This window comes from Camelus dromedarius, chromosome 2 (genome assembly GCF_036321535.1).
Source record: "Camelus dromedarius isolate mCamDro1 chromosome 2, mCamDro1.pat, whole genome shotgun sequence".
NCBI classification, from domain to species: Eukaryota; Metazoa; Chordata; class Mammalia; order Artiodactyla; family Camelidae; genus Camelus; species Camelus dromedarius.
Genome location: NC_087437.1, coordinates 81892551 through 81912264, shown reverse-complemented (window position 1 = coordinate 81912264; position 19714 = coordinate 81892551). Strand labels below are relative to the sequence as shown.

At 36.7% G+C, this 19714-nt stretch overlaps 2 protein-coding genes across 9 annotated transcripts in view; one reads left to right on the top strand and one right to left on the bottom strand.

The window, feature by feature from the left end:
* The window catches only part of CMSS1 (cms1 ribosomal small subunit homolog), a 333561-nt gene that overhangs the window by 182363 nt on the left and 131484 nt on the right, over positions 1-19714 (top strand). Inside the window, exon 1 of one of the 8 annotated variants that reach the window (XM_031457083.2) lies at positions 822-852. The exons of 5 other annotated variants lie outside the window; for them this stretch is intronic. The gene's annotated coding sequence lies outside the window, so the exon portion shown is untranslated. Of the gene's footprint in view, positions 1-821; positions 853-6668; positions 6794-19714 lie in introns of those variants that run through there. 2 more of the 8 variants (XM_064496082.1, XM_031457073.2) reach the window with 2 other exon arrangements.
* Positions 1-19714, bottom strand: part of FILIP1L (filamin A interacting protein 1 like) — a 264565-nt gene that overhangs the window by 172243 nt on the left and 72608 nt on the right. The window lies entirely within an intron of this gene.

Genomic DNA, 19714 nt, shown 5'->3' with positions numbered 1-19714 from the left:
AGGAAGTTAGAGCTCACAGTAGTAGTAATAATAATGATAACATTAAAAGCAGGAACAAGATTGCCTGTCCCTGTTAGCAACATGAGTAGCAGAGGTATTAATGGGCCATGAAAACTGGAGGGCTGGGGTGACCATGGGTCAGAGCTAACATACATAGGCAAGCACAGTATAGGGGAAACTTTCATCACCTCCACTACACTAAGCCTTTTCTCTTGATAGGACAAGCTCTTAATTTCCCCTGGTTGTTAATCTGGCACCTTTCACGAACATCAGTGTTCACTTCGGAAAATAAAAAAGCAAACAACCAAAACATCTAAGTGTTAAGGGGGAAAGAAAATCAACAGAGGAAATTACAGTAGCACTTGATACAGTGGCACCTTTTTATTGAGTCATATGAGGTGAAGATATTTGAAAGTTTGCAGCTTTGACAGTCTCTCTTTAAGACAGTAACCAGAAGTCTTGGGAGAGAAAGTAACATGCATATACTGCCACAGTTTAGCTATGGCCTTTATATGTATATGTGTCCACATTTTCAAAATTGACCTCTTAAAATATATATGAGAGTCAAGTGGTTTGAAAGTAAGTACCACTTCCTTTCTTCACTGCTTTTGCTCCCTGTTTGGCATTTCCTTTCTAGCATTAATTACTGTTTCTAAAGGAATTGGTGTTTCTTGACCTAGTATAGTTTCTATTTTGGATAGTCCATCAGTTTAAGATACCTGCCATGTCTTTTGGAATCTAGTCTATTGAGGATTGAATTACAATACCAAATTCTCACTTTCTTCTACCTCTCTTGTTTTAGGTAAGTCATCTGATTGGAGTGACATTTCATATGACAGCATTTTCCATTTGGTAAAGTATTACTGTTTTTATCAAATGATATATAAACTTTGGTTTTTGTGATTTCTCAATTTATATTTTCCCACAACATTGACCTCTGGAGTATACCCTGTCTTGAAGGCATATATCTATATATCTATATCTATATATCTATATCTATCAGAGAGAGAGGTGGGGGGAGGGGAGAAGGGCTAGGAAACAAGGGAAAAGACACATAACTAAATATTTTTCTATGTGGAAAAAAACCCCCACAATTGAAAGAAACCTACCTCTTTATAACTATTTTCATCATTTTTGCCTGTTACAACTTCAGGGAGTGAAAGAGTTGTTATGTTTAATTGTACTTAGAGAGGCTTGTTTAATTGTACATGGAAAGGCTTGAGCTTACTTCAGAAAATCCAACCAAGTTTAGAGCAGTGGCTTCCTGAATTGTATTTGGTGAAAATCTGACTTTCCTCAAAATGTTATTTTACATCTTGGGAAAAGCATTTCTATTTCATCAGAGGACTTTTCTTTTGAATCAGAGCTTTAAGTCTTCAGCATTTATTTATTTTAAAACATAGTTATTAAATAGAAGCAGCAAAATATATAATTTTAGAAGTAAAAAACCAGAATTCTGTGGTACAGAGATGGTCCTAGGGCTTATAGTCCATAATAATAGAAATTAAAGCCTCCAGAAGTGAACATAATGAAAGGGACAAAGGAGCACATCATAATATCAGATGACTTCTCCTTGATGTTCTGGGTCTTCTCACTAGTGGGAAGGATGTCTGTACTTGCTACACTTTCTGCAGAGGTAGGTGGGTGATGAATCCTAGCAATTCTTTTTCCATTTGCAGATATTTTTCTTTCTGTAGTAGGTACATGTTGAACTATTGGGTAACAAACAACCGAACCTAAAAACCCTGTTCCCAGCATCATGACTTTCCCAGTGCTTCTTGACTGGGAATTTTATTGTATGATTTCTTCTAGAGATTCCCTTGTTAAACAAATATAACTTTAAATACCCAGAGAACCAGTTGTATGCCATATTCCTTTGACTCTACTACTCTATTATCTCTTCCCTCTCCCCAGTCTTAAAATTTCTTAAACTACTTAGTGATTAGTAGTTATAAATCCTATTGAGGCCATGGAACATTGGCATTTTTTTTTTTTTCTGATTGAGAGAAGTCACAATCCTTGGATGTTAGATGAAACAGTGATAGGATAACACTGACATTCTATTTAGAAAGTTTAGTGGTTCAAGCAGAGTTCCTTCTAGATCAGAAGGCTACCTTGACTCTACCCAGAGATAGGCCCCACCTCACAAATCCAGGAGTACATACAGTGGCGAACATTTTTGCTCTGCAAAGCAGTGTGCTTTGGTTGAATGAGTGGATGGATACATACATATTCATATATGACTTTTAAATATGAGTTTGAATATTTTAATATTGGAGATTTTTAATGGAGAACTTCCCACTTTAGTCACAGCTACTTTGTGTTTGGCAACATACGATATTACATGGATGCTTTCTCATATTGAGATTCTCATTATTCCCGTATCTATAATCCTGTACCTAAAGTTAGATTTCTTTAGAAAACCTTTGTGAGGGGAATGATAGGTGGGGAGCAAGGGATGAATAATATCCTTTAACTCAAAATATTCAAAACACAGTTAAAAAAAAACCCAAAATGTTGGTTGATTCTATACTTGAGTTGGATTTTTAATACCTTCATCTGTCTTTTATATTCTAAAAGGATAAAATATCTTAAAATTCTTTCAAGTTCTTTTATTAGAAAGGAGGTTGGTGGAATTAGTATCTTGTCAACCATATGTAAGGTTTGTAGATATGAGTTGTATAAAAGTAAATTAATTTCAATGCTGTTTTCCCTTTTTCTTTCCTGAGAATCTGTCTAGTTTCTCATTAATGCCTTTAAAAGCCCCAAACTAAACAAAATATTTCTTGTATTTTCAAAGAAAGTGGTCATCCAGAGAAAATTCCAGCTTTCTGGTATAGTATTTTATAACTTTCGAGAAAAATCAAAAGCCTTTTGAAGAATATATGTCACTTAGTAAAGGGTAGGAGCATCTGGGGATAAGAGTCCTTCCTAATACTGTGAAGACTGGGAGAAGTTCTGATTCTTAAGGAGGAAATCAGATTCCCAACCCCATGCCAAGTTAAGTATCTCATTCACTCAGTTCAGTTTCAGCTCAGCTAAACTGCCATCAGAAAAAGCAGACACATGTGGATGATAATTACAAAATGAGTTGATATGGAGACTAAGACACTAGTGGTAGATTGATTTCTGGATCCACTAAGCATATTCTGACAGCAGTCCCCATTTCAAGGTCAGTAAGTTATATTAGACAAAGTATGCAAAACATATTTGAAACTAAATTCAATAGAAAATGGAACAATCATATTATTTTTGTTTCTTTTCTAAACTAAGGTCTTTCTAAACAGTTGAAAAATATTTTTAAATATTCTCAATCTCAAGTTCATTGCTTCTAGAATTCTGATTGTCCTTGAAATTGAATGCTGAGATTATTGAAGTAAAAATTACTACAGTTATGACTGAAATTGCAGAACAGAAACTGTCTCCTAAGTTCTCTTGCCTCAGTGTCCCCATCTGTTTGCCTTCACTGGGCTAAAAAGTCCCATGAATTTATGGACTTTGTCTGCTGGTGCTCATTTTTGTGCCTATAGCAGTTGTCATCCTGCCAGGTACACAGTACCACTCACTGAGTATCTGATAAATGAGAAGAGGTACCATAAATGTAAAATAATCTCAACCACATTGAGAGACTTTTAAAGTTAATATTATTTTAACTGGCTTAGATGGAAATTTTTCTAAAATATTTCCATTTATTTGCCTTGAAAGAACATATGCTAACCATATTTAAACTCTTTTTGATGACTCAAGGTCATCATTCAGTTCAGTTCAGTTCATTTCAGCAAGTGTTTATTTAGCACCTCCTATGTGTGATGATCCTCTCAGTCTCTTTTGGATACATAGGTCTGTTTACCACTGTATTACACAGCTTCTGATTGCTGTGTTTGGGGCTATTGGGCCAGCTTTTTATAGCTTCTCTGATTTCCTGACTGTGAATATTGGCAGACTTCTGTGAGGGTACCTCTCTGAACCTTTCTCCCTGTGTGATACTTACAATCTTTCTGAGTGTGAAGCTAAAATAACCAGCCATACAAATATGCATATAAATTAAGAGCACACTAGGAAACTCTTTAATATGTAAAGTCCATGAAATTTGTAGATTGTGGCTGCTCAAGGGTCCTTTTTATCCTTTTGCTTATTTCTTGGCTCTCTTGAGTTGTAACATGTCTTTTTTAAGATTTTTTTTTCTATTGAAATATAGTTGATTTATCATGTTGTGTTAGCTTCTAGTATATAGCAAAGTGATTGTTATACATATGTATGGTCTTTTTCATTATCATTTATTACAGGATATTGACTATAGTTCCCTGTGCTATACAGTAGACCTTGTTGTTTATCTATTTTATATATAGTTTGCATGTTCTAACATTTCTGATGCATAAAAAGTTGCTTTAAATTTATGAAACACACATTTCCTTTATCCCCTCTCTTAACACTGCTTCTAGGAACAGATTCACATTTTGCAACACCTCAGTCTATGTTATCCAATGACCACGTAAGAATTAGTTAGTTGTGCTTAAAATATTAATCAGTGTATTCTTATCTATAGTCCACAGGTTCCTTATGAATTATTCTATATTTGCCTGAGATTTGGTTTAATTTTGAACTATAATGGAGACCTTTAAATTAATTTGTATTCATTTTCCAAATTCAGTGTATGAGTGTGTGTGTGTGTGTGTGTGTGTACCTTCTTAATAAAGACTTCTAGAGGAAGGGATAAACTAGGGGTATGAGATTAACAGATACAAACTACTATATATAAAATAGAGAAGCAGCAAGGATATACTTTACAGCACAGGGAATTGTAACCATTTTTTTGTAATAACCTATAGCGGAGTATAATCTGCAAAAAATACTGAATTACTGTGCTGTACATCTGAAACTAACATAATATTGTAAATCAAATATACTTCAATTCAAAAAAGGCTTCTGTAGCAGGCTCATTTTGATATTCTCCCTTGTCAAAATGATGTGTCCTGAAAATGTCTATCACTAAAAAGCGATATTTACAAAATATTTGTTAAATTACCTGGCTCTATATGATTATCAGTTGAAAATGAAGTGAATGCTGGAGAGAAGTCGACTCAGTCTGTACATTATACAGAGCTGAAAGAACTAGCGTGTTAGATCAGCAGAGGTTTCTGAGGCTCTGATGCAGACTGGAGCAGTAAAGCTGGAAGAAGTTCTTAATACCTCCCAATGACCGTGTTAATCATACCTATACTGCAATTACCTCTCCTATAATTAGTAACTGTTACTTAGCTCATCACATCCCTTTAACTCCTTTTTATCCTCTTTAACCCTCTGCCTTATTTACGTGCTCAAATCTACCTGGCACCCACCTTACCACATGAGAACAAGAAAAAGCACCATAGTAACCAAAGAGTGAAATTCCTCTGTATGTACTTTGTATTACCAGCAACATGTCTACCAAGATCTTTTCTGAGGAGTCAGTTAATGAAGACACTTGAGAATCCTTGGATTACCTACCATTTAAAGTTAAATTGCGGTATTTTGGTCTACTTAAAGACAGTAGCAGATCGTTTTTTTTCCTCTAAAATTATTCCTAGACTTTTTGGGTATAGGGTTTGACTATCTTTCCATTCCTTTTCTATTTTAAAGTCTTCTCTTTTTAGAAGGTATAAATATAAGCTGATGTGTTTTTGTGTAAGAGTCTTTTACATTCTCTGGGAGTCTAATCTTTCTTTCAAGCTGTTATCGTCATATGAAGAGTAAGAGAATTTTCATCATATTGTCATCTGACTTCATGATTTATTTTCATTTGATTTTTTTTATTCACTTGGGATTTATGAGAGAATTCCAGAAAGCTACAGTGGTTCCTTTTTTTTTTAGTTAGAGGAAGTGGCTAATATGAGGTAAAAGGCACGAGGACACAAGGAATGCGGCCACGAGGAAACTGGCTTGAAATGTCTATATACTATATGCAGTTCTATTTTCTGAGTAATATCTCTGATTCAGTAATCACCCTGGGTAATAGCCATACAAGTTTTCTTATTTCCTGGAAAGCTTTACTATAATCGAGAACTTTGCTCTATCGTATCATGTACCTTGTAATTTTAGTTTCTAAAATTATGTGACATTTGATGTCTTCATATCTCTATGCAACCTTAAAAAACCTTGTATCTTCATTTACTTTATTTGCTCCCACACCCACTTTTCTATTTTAGATAATTCTTTGCAATTCACTTCACTATTCTGCAAATAAATCATTTGTAGATCTTCTAAAAGCTGGATTATCTCACTTATAGTTTAGTAATGTGGCTTCCTGGTAGAAGACAAGTTTACAACCAGAAGCTGTAAGTTCAAAATCTGTACGAGTTTACACTAGAAAGCCAAAATATTTTCTCTGTAGTCCCTGAATTTCTAAAGGTTAGATGCCGTTAGTATAGAAACAGAATTGATCTATTTAGCTCTGGGAATTTCAAAGGCCTAAGATACAGCATGTGAGAGACCCAGCATTAAGTGTTTATTTTTAATGATTTAGTTTAAAATTTACCAATCCACTATACATGTTGCTATTTACTTACTAAGAGCTATTTTATTAGAAGGTAATGAATAACTTTGGGTTTTCTTTGTATCTATGTGCTCTGCTTTTCAAGGCCTGTCGATTGCCTAGACCTCGGATCCCCATGCAGAATTCCGCAGCTTACTGCTCTCACCTAGAAAACTGGAGAATGCAGTCATCCCTATACCACTGCTTTTCTAAGCATCAAACAAAATTGTTAAAAGTACTTGAATTTCTGGTGACACATACTCTAAGCTCTCTTTATACACAGTAAGTTCATTTTTCTTTGGAGTTGCTAAGAAGTGAGACTTAACGTTTTTATGCCCTCAGCTCTATCGCTCTTGGTTCATTTTTTCCTTCCAAGTTAGGCATCTTTACCACCAAGAAATAAGCTAATGGTGCACAGAATTAGGTAAGAAACTTCAAGAGAAAAGGAATCCTTTCCCAATGTTCAGGATTGCCTCATTGCAGAGAAAATTTCTATTACATTTTGTTTTATTCAGAGAATTTTTGAGTATTAGAACAAAGAGGCAAAAAGGAGCTATCTTGAGCTCTTGAGTTTGAAACAAGAGCTGCATTATGACCCTATTTTAGAAAAGTGTTGGCCTTCCTCAAAGCAGTGCTATGAACAGATTAGTGAATTTTGTATCAGGTATCTTTGGTTGCTTGTATTTTTAAACTCTCAAAATAGACACAAAGATAATTCTATAGAAACAATGATTTGCAGGTTAAAGAAAGAATATCTGATACTTTATAAAACTCTTACCTTTTTAATGGAGAAGGAACAATAAAAATAGCTTGGATTCTAGGTCCATGCATGTGTTTGTGTGCATGTCTGTGTGTGTATTTGTGTCTGTCTGTCTCTCAGAGGAAGAGTGAGAGAAGATATGAGACAAACAGTTATATCCATCTTCTTTTTCCACAGAGAAGCTGTAATAGCTTGGAAACAAAAAATAATAAAAATCAAATGAAGATTTTAAATAAAAATAGGGAAAACCAGAGGGAAAGAATGGGATTCGAATAACTTTGGGTATCTCGGGAATCATACAGGTCTCTTGATTCAGGTGCACTAACATTAAGAGGGGAGAGCCCTGGCACTGCTCTATTGTGAAGAAAAGAGTAAACCTTCCATGGGTCCTCCCATGCATTGCCAGCCCCTGTTGAACCAGTACTAAGTCCACTCTCAGCTCTTGGGCTTCGTCTGGCCTATATATTCATTCTTGTTCCTCCAGCTCAGCCTACATGCTTGTAATGGCATGGCTTTGTCAGAGTGTTAACTCCATTGCTTTGGAAAAGCCTGCAGTTCCAACAGTTGCACATACTGTTATAGAAATAGCATTGAGCATGATTTTGGAAAAATCTCATGTGTATCTTATATTGAGCCTGAGTATTCAAGGGTCCTTCAAAACATCACTCTGTTTTTCATTCTGTTAGCTTCATAGGTACTTCTGTAGGACAGACATAGGTGAAGGACACCCAGAAACTGGCCAAGCCCAGGGGAAAAGAAAGTGAGAGAGATTCCATTCTGCCTGACTTGGATCTAATAGATAGAAGACATAAGGATCTTTTTTTTTCGGTGTCATCATTTGTTTCCATCATTTTTGCATAGTTATTTTCCACTGCCCAGTTGTTATTTGCAGTGGAAAATAAAAAACACCAGTGAGTGAGCCTTAAGAAGCAAAGAAAATTGAGGTACTGTATCAGAGTCTGTGAAAATTAAAAGTTTGGAACTGAGGTCCCACCTCTGAGCTCATGTTTTTTTTTTATTACACTGTATTTGGCTGATGATCTGACATTACATGTACTGTAACCATTGGAAAGACAATGCAATCTCTTGCTTCCTAGGTTTCCTCTGGCATTTTTGCCTGTTGTTAGAATAGCTACACCTTTTCATGATTTTGGGGTGTTATAGCCATTTTAGAAAAAGAGAGGAGGGGACAAAAAGGAATTGATAAAGAGATGGCACCTGAAAATGGAAAGTTCACAGAAGAAAGTGAAAGTGGAGTATGTGTTACCTTCTGGCTCAGGCCAGGTGGTTGGGGTGGATGTCATGTGTGTCCCCAGTGCAGTCACCATTGCAGTGGTAATTCTCCCAGTTTAGCCTCTACAGAGTATTGTTCCTTGTTTTTCTATAGAGCTTGTCAAAATGCTATGACAACTGGCTGGTTTTATGCAAACAGAGCCTGGCTCTCAAGAGACAGTGTGTCTGAAAGTCAAACATGGATGGCAGCCATTGGCACGCAAAGGAGTCAGAAACCACAGATTGTTTTCTCGTTGGATGAACAGCTTAAAGCAACGTAAAGTTAATTGAAGAATTCCTTGAAAGTGAAGTCAGACTAAAAGAAATGCTCTAAGTCTATAATTTACTAAATGTGAAAGATCTGTAAGTGGTAGTGAGACTAAAAGTTTTGGGGGAAAAAAGAACATTTTTGTAAACAGATCTGGCTTGTATTATTGCCTAGGCAGTTTTAATTATTTGCTCTAATAATGTAGATCTGCAGAAGAATCTCTAATTAGGTAAAGCTTGATTTATGGAGTTGGCCTCATATAAACCATGATGTCATGGTGTGCTGCAGAAAATTATAGGCCTGGTCTTGCTGTTGAAAACTATTATTTCTAACTAGGACTACTCACACTCTGCATGTCTTACTCTTATGAAACCAAAGCATCCTGGGTTTTCGTTCTCAGTGCCCATTGCCCAGGTAAATTCAACATACATTAAACTCAGTAAGTAATTTATCAAATATATATATTTTTTAAAAACTGAGGAGGCAGGGGTAGAGTTTTGCTGCTAACTCTAGGAGTTAAATCTTTACTTGGAAACTTAGTAGAGAGGAACCTATGACTCTGCAGGAGTGGATTCAAGGACACGCCAGACTGTCAAAAGTAGTGTCTGTGTATCTGTCTGCCCCTCCCTCCCACAACCCTAAGCTCATCCTCCACTTTCCCTCCCCCTGCCTACCCACTACTTGGAAAGTTGTTTTAGTGTCATTGTTGCCTATTTCATCTGGCTTTAAATAAGAGCATGGGGCCGCTGTAACATTTCACCATGGTTCTTATTCCCTTTCCCATTGTTGTAGAAGCCTTGATGTGGGGCCAAGGCTTTTTCTTTGATTATAGGTCTGCTGATTATAATTTCCTAACAGTTCTCGTGCATTAATTATACCTTAATGATTGCATTTTCTTTAGTTTCTCATTTCAATTTTGTTAAAGCACAAGAAATAATTCAGAAGGAGTCCTAGATTTTTACAATTTTTCCCATTCTTTTAGAATTGTCTAACCTACATCTGCTGTATTGCCATTTTAAGTGACTTACCTTTATAAAGTCTTCTCAAACTATTCAATGTATTTTGCGTAGAAAACAACTCCTGCCTTTCACTGTAATATTTCATCGACTTACATAATATTTGATTAAATTATGTAATTATAATTGCAAGTCCAACAGGCATAAACAGGTTTGGGAACAAATACAACTCTTTAAACTGTTAGAAGAAGTTGCAGGGGGCATACTGGAGAATAGCCTTCTCACCTTCAACATTCAGTATGTGTGGGCTTGGTCCCCGGTTAAACAAAGGGACAGAACTGGGCAAGTGGAGCTCTGAGGTGTGAGAAATTCTGAATCTGTGCTCTCCACATTCTCTTCATTTTATAGATCAGACCTGGGCTGGTTACCCAAGGTCATGAAACTAGTTGGTAGCCAAGCTTGATGCCCTGGGTTTTTCCATGACACCAGAGATGGACTGATATCCTAGTCCTCACTGTGCTTGTCTGGCTGCTGACTGGATGCAGGTTTATAAAGTGCACTTAGATTTATTACCACAAAGTATCTGTCTTGATGCTTACTTTACCCATAGTTTTTGCGTTACTAATTAACACATGTTTTCCTTTAAATTCTCCTCGGTATCAAAACTGATCTTTATTATAGGGAGTTAGTCCAGGTCATGAGAGTTATCGTTTCTGTCTCTCAATGACCATAATTAGTTAAGAGAGATAGCTGCATGGAAGAATTTTCCTGGTAGGATTTATCCTTCTCATCAGTTTATAGCCCTATACTGTTCATGGCTGCTTTTGTCCTCTAAAGGCAATTTTTTTAAAGGCATAAGCCTCTGAGACAAAGCTGCTTTGGGATTGAGGCAGGGCAGTAAGGTTTATATTATTTACTCTTAAAAGAACCATATGTGCTGACTTTTCTAATACCAAGTTGGAAAGATTTTTTTTTAAATCACTTTCCTTTTCCTGCTTCCCTCTTGCCCCAACCCCATCAGAAAAGATTTGATGTTGCCTAGAGTCAAAATGTACCTACACCTGAGCAGTTAAAAATCAAATCATGAGGATGAATATGAAGGAAGGAGGAAAATGTACTCAAATCCCTGAGTTAAATGGTTTTGTGTTATTGAACATTGTGTTTAGCTCTGAGCTTCCTGATAGACATGGCAAAACAAGACACTTGGGTTTGCATTATTTTTATTTGCTGAAGGGAAACATTTCAGGTTTTCCATAGAGACGTTGTTACCAGGCACTTTATTTTAAGCCAGTTACCCTTATGTAAGTGAAGCTAAATAACCTTCCAGAGTAGGAGGTTCATACACATGTTACAGTCAGAGAAGCCCTGCTATATAGTAGGGCTTCTTTAGAATCACAAGTAGAATGAGATGCGGCACTAGACCCAGTATGGTTCAGAGCCATACCCCAGGCACTGGTAACAGACTGTCAAGTGAGTGGGACTTAGACTTGATGAAGATGGAATATGTGGAAGATGGGTTTCTTCAAGGAGCTTCTCTTCTCACTGAGAAGAGAGACAGAGGATAGACTTCTGTCTCAGGTTACTGTAAATCACTATGGAGGGGAAAACTAGAATAAGAGGTGTCCTGTTTATACCCCATTTTTAAATAAATACTTTGTCAAACTTTCTTTAGTCAGAATTATAGGCAAGTTTATGCTGTATTTTATGACAGCAGGGTTATGAGAGAGAACTTTGGGCAGGGCTTCCAAACTTAAGCTGCCCGCAGCAGTCAGGCAGGTGCAAACAGCTGTTTATACAAAGGCCCAGGTACAAGACTACAGACCTATAGTGCACCAAAGGGCCAGTGTTCTCTCTCCAGGGGGCAGCTGCCTCCCACCTCCAGCTTACCGTCTTGTAAAAAAGGCAGATACACAGTTGACCACATCTTCTAGTATTTTGAGAGAACCTAGAAGTGTGGATTATTAAATTAAATCTCCTGATTGTAAATGTTGGCAACTCCTTTCTTCTGCTTACTCAAGCCAGAAGTTTTGGAGTTGTCCTTGACTTCTCTCTTCCTTTCAAAACCCACATCTAATCCATCTGGAAATCCTATTGGCTCTACCCTCAAAATATATTAGCATCTGATCACTTCTTCGTGATTTCCTGTTACACTACTACTGTAGCCCAAACCACCATAATCTCTCTCCAGGATTAGCCTCCCAGAAGATTTCCTTTCCATGCTTTGTCTCCTACAGCAGAGATGTCTATTAAAGCACAAGTCAGATCATGTTGCTCCTCTGCGCACACCCTCTGGCTTCCCATCTCGCTCAGCGTGAAAGCCAAAGGCTTCCCAGTGCCCCATGAGGCTTTCTGACCTCATCTCCGCAGCCACAGTGGCCTCCTGCCTGTTCCTCAAATACCCAAGCTCATTCCTTCATCATGACCTTCACCCTTGCTGTTCCCTCAGCCAGCATGCTCTTTCCTCAGGTATTTCCATGGCCCATTCACCCCTTCCAACCCTTTCCTCAAAAGGCACCTTCTCCGTGAGGCTTTCCTTGGCCACACCATCTAAACTTGTAGACACACACACACACACACACACACACACACACACACACTCCCTCTTCCCTCTTAGCTTTGTTATTAGTACATATCATGATCTAATATGCTACATTTTTTTGTTTGTTTTTTACCTGTCTTCTACATTAGAAACAGTTTCCAAAACAGTAGGGACTTTGTACATTTTTGTGTATTTGTTCAGTGCTGTATACTTAGGATCTGGAAATGTGCCTCATTGTAGGCACTCAATAAATTATAGGTGCTTAATAAATGTTTGATGAATAAACGAATCTAAAAAAACAATTTTTTCAATTTAAGGTCAAACAAACTTCTTCAGTGGACCAAACCCAGCCTATACCCCTTTTGATTCAGGGTCAAAAAGGAGGGTGAACATTTCTTCAACTGTACCTAATAGCTTGAGAACAGACTTCATGACTGTGTCATGACACCTGCCCTGTTCAGGAAACAACAGAAGAGCTTTTTCACTCCACTCCTACACATTGTGTCCTCCTACTCCACCCTGCTGAACTTTAATGCATGCTTATTATTTTATGCATCAACACTGTTTTTTCCTGATACATTGCTGTTTAGAATCTAGAGATATTAAATGAATTAGTTCAGCCTCCTGTGTGAACTTCCATACCAGTGAAGGTGGGAAACATTTGAACAGTTTACTTGCTTTTTTACAACACAGAGTTCAGAGTTAGACAAGCAACGATTAAGAGGAAGAGTGCCACAAACAGAGGGAAAATCATATATAAAGACACTCAAAAATGTTTGATGCTTTGGAAGAGAGTAAGTGATACTAGAGTACAGAGTGAAGGAGAACAGTAGTAGGAAGAGGTGTTTGACAGGCAGGCAGGGTCAGATCTTGCAGGCCATGGTAAGGAGTTTGGATGTTGTTGTTCAGCCCAGTGAAATGACTCAGAACTTGTTACATTACTATAAGCTATTCATAATGGTAATTTTTTAATACAACTTTTTACTGAAGTGTGACATATTTACATCTTGGTGATGTTTTTCCAGCTAGTCAGTCAACTACTAGCAGTTATTTCATCACCTAGATTCCCTTTCTTCTGTTTCAAAAAAATTTTGCTTGGACCTAATTGGCTGAAAAAATATTGTTTATTTTCACATTTATAACTAAAATATCAAAATTAAATTTTAAATATCTTACTTAAATTACTAAGTGCATTTATTTGTACAGAAAATAAACTTTGTTTTAGTTACATAACACTGTAGATTTTGGTTATGATGACTGTTTAACAAAGGAAGGTTCCCCAGGCACATTCAGTCTTTTGCACTGTATCCACTTTAGTTATGTAAATAAAATGCTAAATAGTCATTCATTTTACTATTGCATTTGCAACCTTTGCCAGGGTACGATCACATTAAAATATACAGCATTTTTGCTTATAAAAACTTCTGTATATACTTAGATAATACCAAGTGTACATTAACTATCATTTTTGTAAAAGGTATAGCTTTTCCTTGAGCTCAAAGTTTATTCTAGCTTTAGTCTATATGTTCTCATCATAAAAAAAAGAGTCAAATCAAAAATTTGAGCAGTTTACTAACATTCTATAGAAGATAGACTAAGAATCTTTTAGAACCATGGTTCTCATGGTTTGATTTTTTTTTTTTTTTAACTTCAGAATTCTGCAAACCAAACTAAGTCACTTGGAGGGATTTTGCAGCTTAGCGTTGGCTATTTAGTAACTATAAAAGGGCAAATTCTGAGTCATGATAACACTGAGATAGCAATCATCAAAGCATAATCAAGTTAAAGGTAATCTGGAAAGCCGAAGTAAAGACCAAGTGTTAGGATGATGTTTAGAAAGTGTTGAAATATACAGAGGCAGCCTAGGTGTAACATAAATAAGAAATGTAAGAAGAAAAATCACAACTCTTTGTCGCTTTCTCACAAATGATTTTCTTTCAGTAGCATGAAATGGTAATTACAGATGTAGAGAAATTCAAAACTGGGAAAGACATAGAGACACTATTTTACAGATGAGGAAACTGGAACCCAGAGAGCTCCAAAGACTTACTCAGAGTTAATGTCGGCTGAAGCTGTTATTTGGAACTCCTATTTTCTAGCTCAGTATTCTTTTATCTACTTTCCTGTGCATTTTTGACTCCATAGTCATTGAAGTTGTGCCAAAATAGAGTGAGTTGGTATGGATGAGGAAGAGAGCTGTCTGCCACCAGAAGTGAATGGTGTAGCAGAAGCTGAACAATGATTGCCTGACATGCATGTTGACTTTCTATGAAGGAAACTTGGGCTCAGAGTCCTCTAAGAGCTTTTCCAACTCTAATTTTAATGAGTTTAATTTTAATCATATTTGTAGTAGGGTAATTATTGTCCTCTTAACTTAACAAAAATTATTGTTTATTCTCATTCATGCATGTCTCATTCACTCTAGCCTTTTCTCAGAACCTTGTTTTCCCTTTGAGAGCACCTGTTCCGAAAAGCAGGCCAAGACTCCAAGCTCTGTGCACCACTTTTAATGATGAGTAATCATTGTACCCATAACTGATTTAACCTTATTTCTTAGCCTTACTTGAACTTTTGTGTACACCAGAGTAGTACATCAAGCATTGAAAGCTTCTGATAAAGAGTCCTGAAATTAACTTCTTGAATTTCTTGATATTAAATTGAATTTTCTTTTAAGGTAACAAAGATCATAGCTTTAAGTTGTTAGCATCAGTGGTCTAATTTAATACTTGCAACAGATGAATATGTGATTGAAGCAAGTGTGAATCATGTTATTTAAAAAAAAGACATGGTGGCAGAGTGATTTGACAGATCGTGCATGTTCCCCATTCTGGAGATTTATACTTTATATAGTTATGTAACTTACTTTGTTAGCTGACTTAGTGTCTACAAACATTTCTAATATTGATTGGGTGTAATTATAAAGGATATTTACTGAATCCAGGGATTGCATTTTGAATTTGAATCATTCATACGTTTGAATCATTGTAGTTATTTTAAAGTAGATTATGGTGAAATTATTTACTGTGCAACTGTATGGCCTAGTCTTGGCTTAGGAATGAGAATGTGTAGATTTGCATTACAATATAAAATGTGTGAGATAGGAACTCTGATTAGCAATGTATTTGCCATCTGATAATATTTGTGTGAATATAAATAGCTCTGCATTCTGCTTTATTCTGAATATAAAATTATCTCTGCCCATCCCATCTCATCTGTTTGTTTAGCTTTAAATCCTGTTTTTTTCCTACTATAATTTAGAAGGTGTTTTGCAGACATCAACATTTTTAGACTGTACTTAATGGCCATATTTATAGTGGGAATTTCCAGAAAACAAGTGATTCAGTTTCGTATGCCCTAAGTACCACCATTGTACAGTAGAGACTGGGATGCATTATTTATTGTTGTAGGTATGTGGGCACATTGGGGGCCCATCTCCATAGATTTAAAATTGGGTTTTAAAATTCTACCCTGTTAATCCTTGGGGAAGATTAGCAATATCCTTATTCCCTTCACTTCCAATGACCCTAGAGTGATTTGAGAAATGGTGTAAGAGAGGAAATGGTGGTAGTGTTACCACATATTATCATGGTGATCCAGTAAGGCAGTGAAGGACAGACTTTTTTTCAAACTGATGAAACTGAGCCTAACAAAGGAGAAGCCATGCTACAGGAAAGTTGAGTATATAATTGTTCAGAGCCACCATAAAAACAAAACCTGAGACCCATGTCTCCTGTTTCCTGTGCCAGTGCTTTTTTACTATTCCGCTCCACCCTTACTGAAAAGTCAAGCTATGCTCTATTTCCTTTCCAAGGCTGGTTGGACAGGGAGGTCAAGCTTAGTGTATTTGTCTCACTTTCTCCCAAGAGTAAGACCCCCTGGGGCACTGTTGACAAACTTCTGAAAAAGGTCTGGTAGTAAATATTTTAGGCTTTGCCAGCAGAATGGTCTCTATAGTAACTACTCAACTCTATCATTATCATGCAAAAGCAGCCACAGACAGTGCGTGAACAAATGAACATGGATGTGTTCCAATAAAACTTTATGGTCACTGAAATTTCAGTTTTATATATTTTTCACATGTCATGAAAAATTATTCTAATTTTGGTATTTTCCCCCCAACCATTTGAAAATGTAAAAATCATTCTTGCGGTCTTTACAAAAACAGATTGTGGACTGGATTTTGAATCACTGGCCACAGTTTGCTAACCCCTGCCCAAGGGGAGTAAGTAATGAAATGTGAGGAAGACTATAGGTGTTAAAACATGAGGAGACAAAATATGATACATGAAGTACAGATGATTTAAGTGTGGTAGGGAAGATGACCGATGGGTATGCGAATGTTGAGATGCCCTGACCCTCAGTTCTATTTTAGATCATCTTAGTTGGTATTCGGTCAGGTTCCAGATTGGTTGTTTTTATTTACTCTTAAGTTTTATGAAAGGCAGGTTTTAACTGGCCTTAGGAAGAAAGGCAGAAATAAGAAGAGGACATGTAACTTAGAGTTTGCCATAAGGTATGCAGTGCCAGTAGAACATTTTATATGGAATGGCAGCTGGCGGTTTTCATTATTGGTGAATCATTGCGAAGTCTGTCTGAGGCAGGAAGGAAACAGCTAACTGTATTATTCCTCTTTTAGCAAAAACTAGCTCATGACATTGTAAGGCTCTCATGGAGTATGTTTTCTGCCATGCTGAAAGAATGCATAAAAATCTCTACTTTAATGACATAAAAGCTATACTAAGATTAAACTGAAAAATCCTGTAAACTCAAAACAGTAACAGACTATTTTTTTTAATAGTGTGAGTGATTTACATGCAGTTGAATATAGCTCTTCTTGCTCTTTAGGTTGGCTCACCTATAACAATTGCATAGATGGTAGTAGCGATTTATAACAAAGCAGCATCACTTATTATGATAATGATAGCACAATAACCATTTTTTGAGCTGCTCTTATCTACTGCTGCCTAACACACGTTATCTCATTTATTCCCACAACAACCCTGCAAGGTAGTTATTACTCTCCTGTTGAAGATAAATTGAGGCCCAGCCGCACAGGGACAGAGTACCATGGCCAAATCTGTCTCCCTGACCCAAAAGTTTATGCTATTTCCACTGTACCATTGCCGTGATAAGAATTGGTGGCACCCGCACCCCCACCCCAGAATTTGGAAAAACCATCCTCAGCTCTATTGCTGACTATTACTACTTCATGTTAATTTTACTCTGTGTGGTTGCTGTGCAGTAATAGAATGACTTCAGCCCCTTAAAACTTTGAAAAATCAAACCAGTCATGTCTTTTAACTTTTGTGGTTTGTGTGTCCATTCATTGCTCTTGAGTTTCTAGGCAGGCTGCTGCCTTGAACTATTCACTGTCTGAACTTGCCCTCAAAGAATTCTTCCTCCCACCCTACCTCTATCAAGTGACAACCAATGAAAAACCCACAGCTCGGCAGCTGCAATTCTGGAAAGCTTCCATTAAAGCCCTCATTCCCACATCCCCTTCGAAAATCACGGTTCCTGGAGCTTGCTGTTATCTTCTTGAAGGTCATGACTAATGCTTTGTAAAGCTTCCACTGCAAACACTGTCTGCAAGAGTAGGATTATTTAACTTGAACTCTGTGAGTTACCTTACCAACACTAAAATGTTTACTGCCCCTCAATTGCTCTACTCTAAATTCTTACCCAGTAACCTGCAAAGCACATAGTAGGATGGGATTGTTTCAGGTATTCAGTAGGAAAACTGGAGAGCTTAATAAATTTCAGAGAGTGCCTCTTTGACAGAACTGAATAAAAATTCCTGGAATATTGAGAATGTTAGGTGACTTAGCCCTGTTCTTGTCCTTCTAAATTTTATTATTTCCATGAATTGTGTTCAGGATTTAGAGTCAAGTATCCAGTATACCTGTCTCAGAGGAAGCAGTTTCATTTTTCCTAAATGTGGAGATATAGTGCAAAAGTGGCTGTTTTATGTTTGACTGAATGGTACCAAAATCCAGTTTTTAGCAACCGTCTCCTATGTGAATCAGGTTATTTAATCCAAATTTCTTTGAAACCACAACCAGACATACAGTATGGACATTTGATTGAAGAAATATGGTTGCTATTATTCACCCTGCAATGCTTTATTTTGCTTTAATACCCCATTAATACATTTAAGAAAAAAAGGTAAATTTGCATCCATTGAAATTGGCAAGACTGGATGCTGGTGATTAGGAACACAGGACTCTATCAAGAGATAATTTCCTGATCTCTATGTATCACAACATTGATTTTTCTAGACTGTTCCACAAGTATGTCCAGGAACTCAGGGAGAAAAAAAAACATGTGGGAGACAAATATATGCTAATGCATTACTTATTATCTGGAGTAAATCTATGCTCATGGCAGCAGTAAGAAGTTATATGGTCTGTATTTATTTACAGTGTGCAGGCTACAAAATGTGAGCATTCTGATTGGGTCCAGATGTAATGGAAAGAATTCACTAGCATTTTCACACTAGCTTTTGTGAGGTATGCACCTTTTAAATAAACATTGGTTAAAGGATTGTCATTTAGTTTCAATAACCCTAAAAGGTACTTTCTGTTGCCTAAATATTGGAGAAAATGATTTGGGGCCTCAAATCCCATCTAGCTTCCCTCAGAAAAATGTGTTTATAAAACTAGAGAGCTCTAAGTGTATTGGAAAAGTATTTGTACTAACACTCATAAAGTCAGAGGATAAATCTAAGAGCATTTTGATGTGATCAGTATTTGTAAAGCCTCAATTATTTTTATGGAATTAAAGTAAATTTCTTGAATTTTTGGGTAACCAAAAATAAGTGAAGGTCATTCTTCAGAATAATTTTTAGTGCTTGCACCCAAATTTTAGGGAAATATTGTAACTTTCCTACAAAAAAAGCATGGATTATCTTTACTTGAAAGCTCAACATCCACTTAATCTCTTAATTAAAGGACCTTGCTGAATATATGTGAGTTGGTCTCACATCTTCCCCACTCCGTTAGGTAATACAGGATGGAAGGAAAATATGGTGTGTAATTCTGGGAATGACACTGGAATGACAGCCTGCCCTATTCCTGTCATATGTACTTAGAATTCCAGGGATTGGAATTCCATATTGTATATAGGGTCATTCTGTTGGGATTCCTGAAAGAATGCTGGGAAGACTCTGGAGTTTCTGTAAACAGAGATTTTAGAACAGCATAACATTATTTTCATTATTATAATGCCCTCAGGGTCCATCCAAGTTGTCACAAATGGCCATTTAAATTGTTTCTTTATTAGGCAAAGTTTTAAATATAGAGAAAACTGGAGGAAAAAGAACCCCCATGACAGCAGCAGTCATCAACTCATGATCTTCTTTGTTACACATATACCTTTTTTTCCCCACACTGGATTCTTAGGAAGCAAA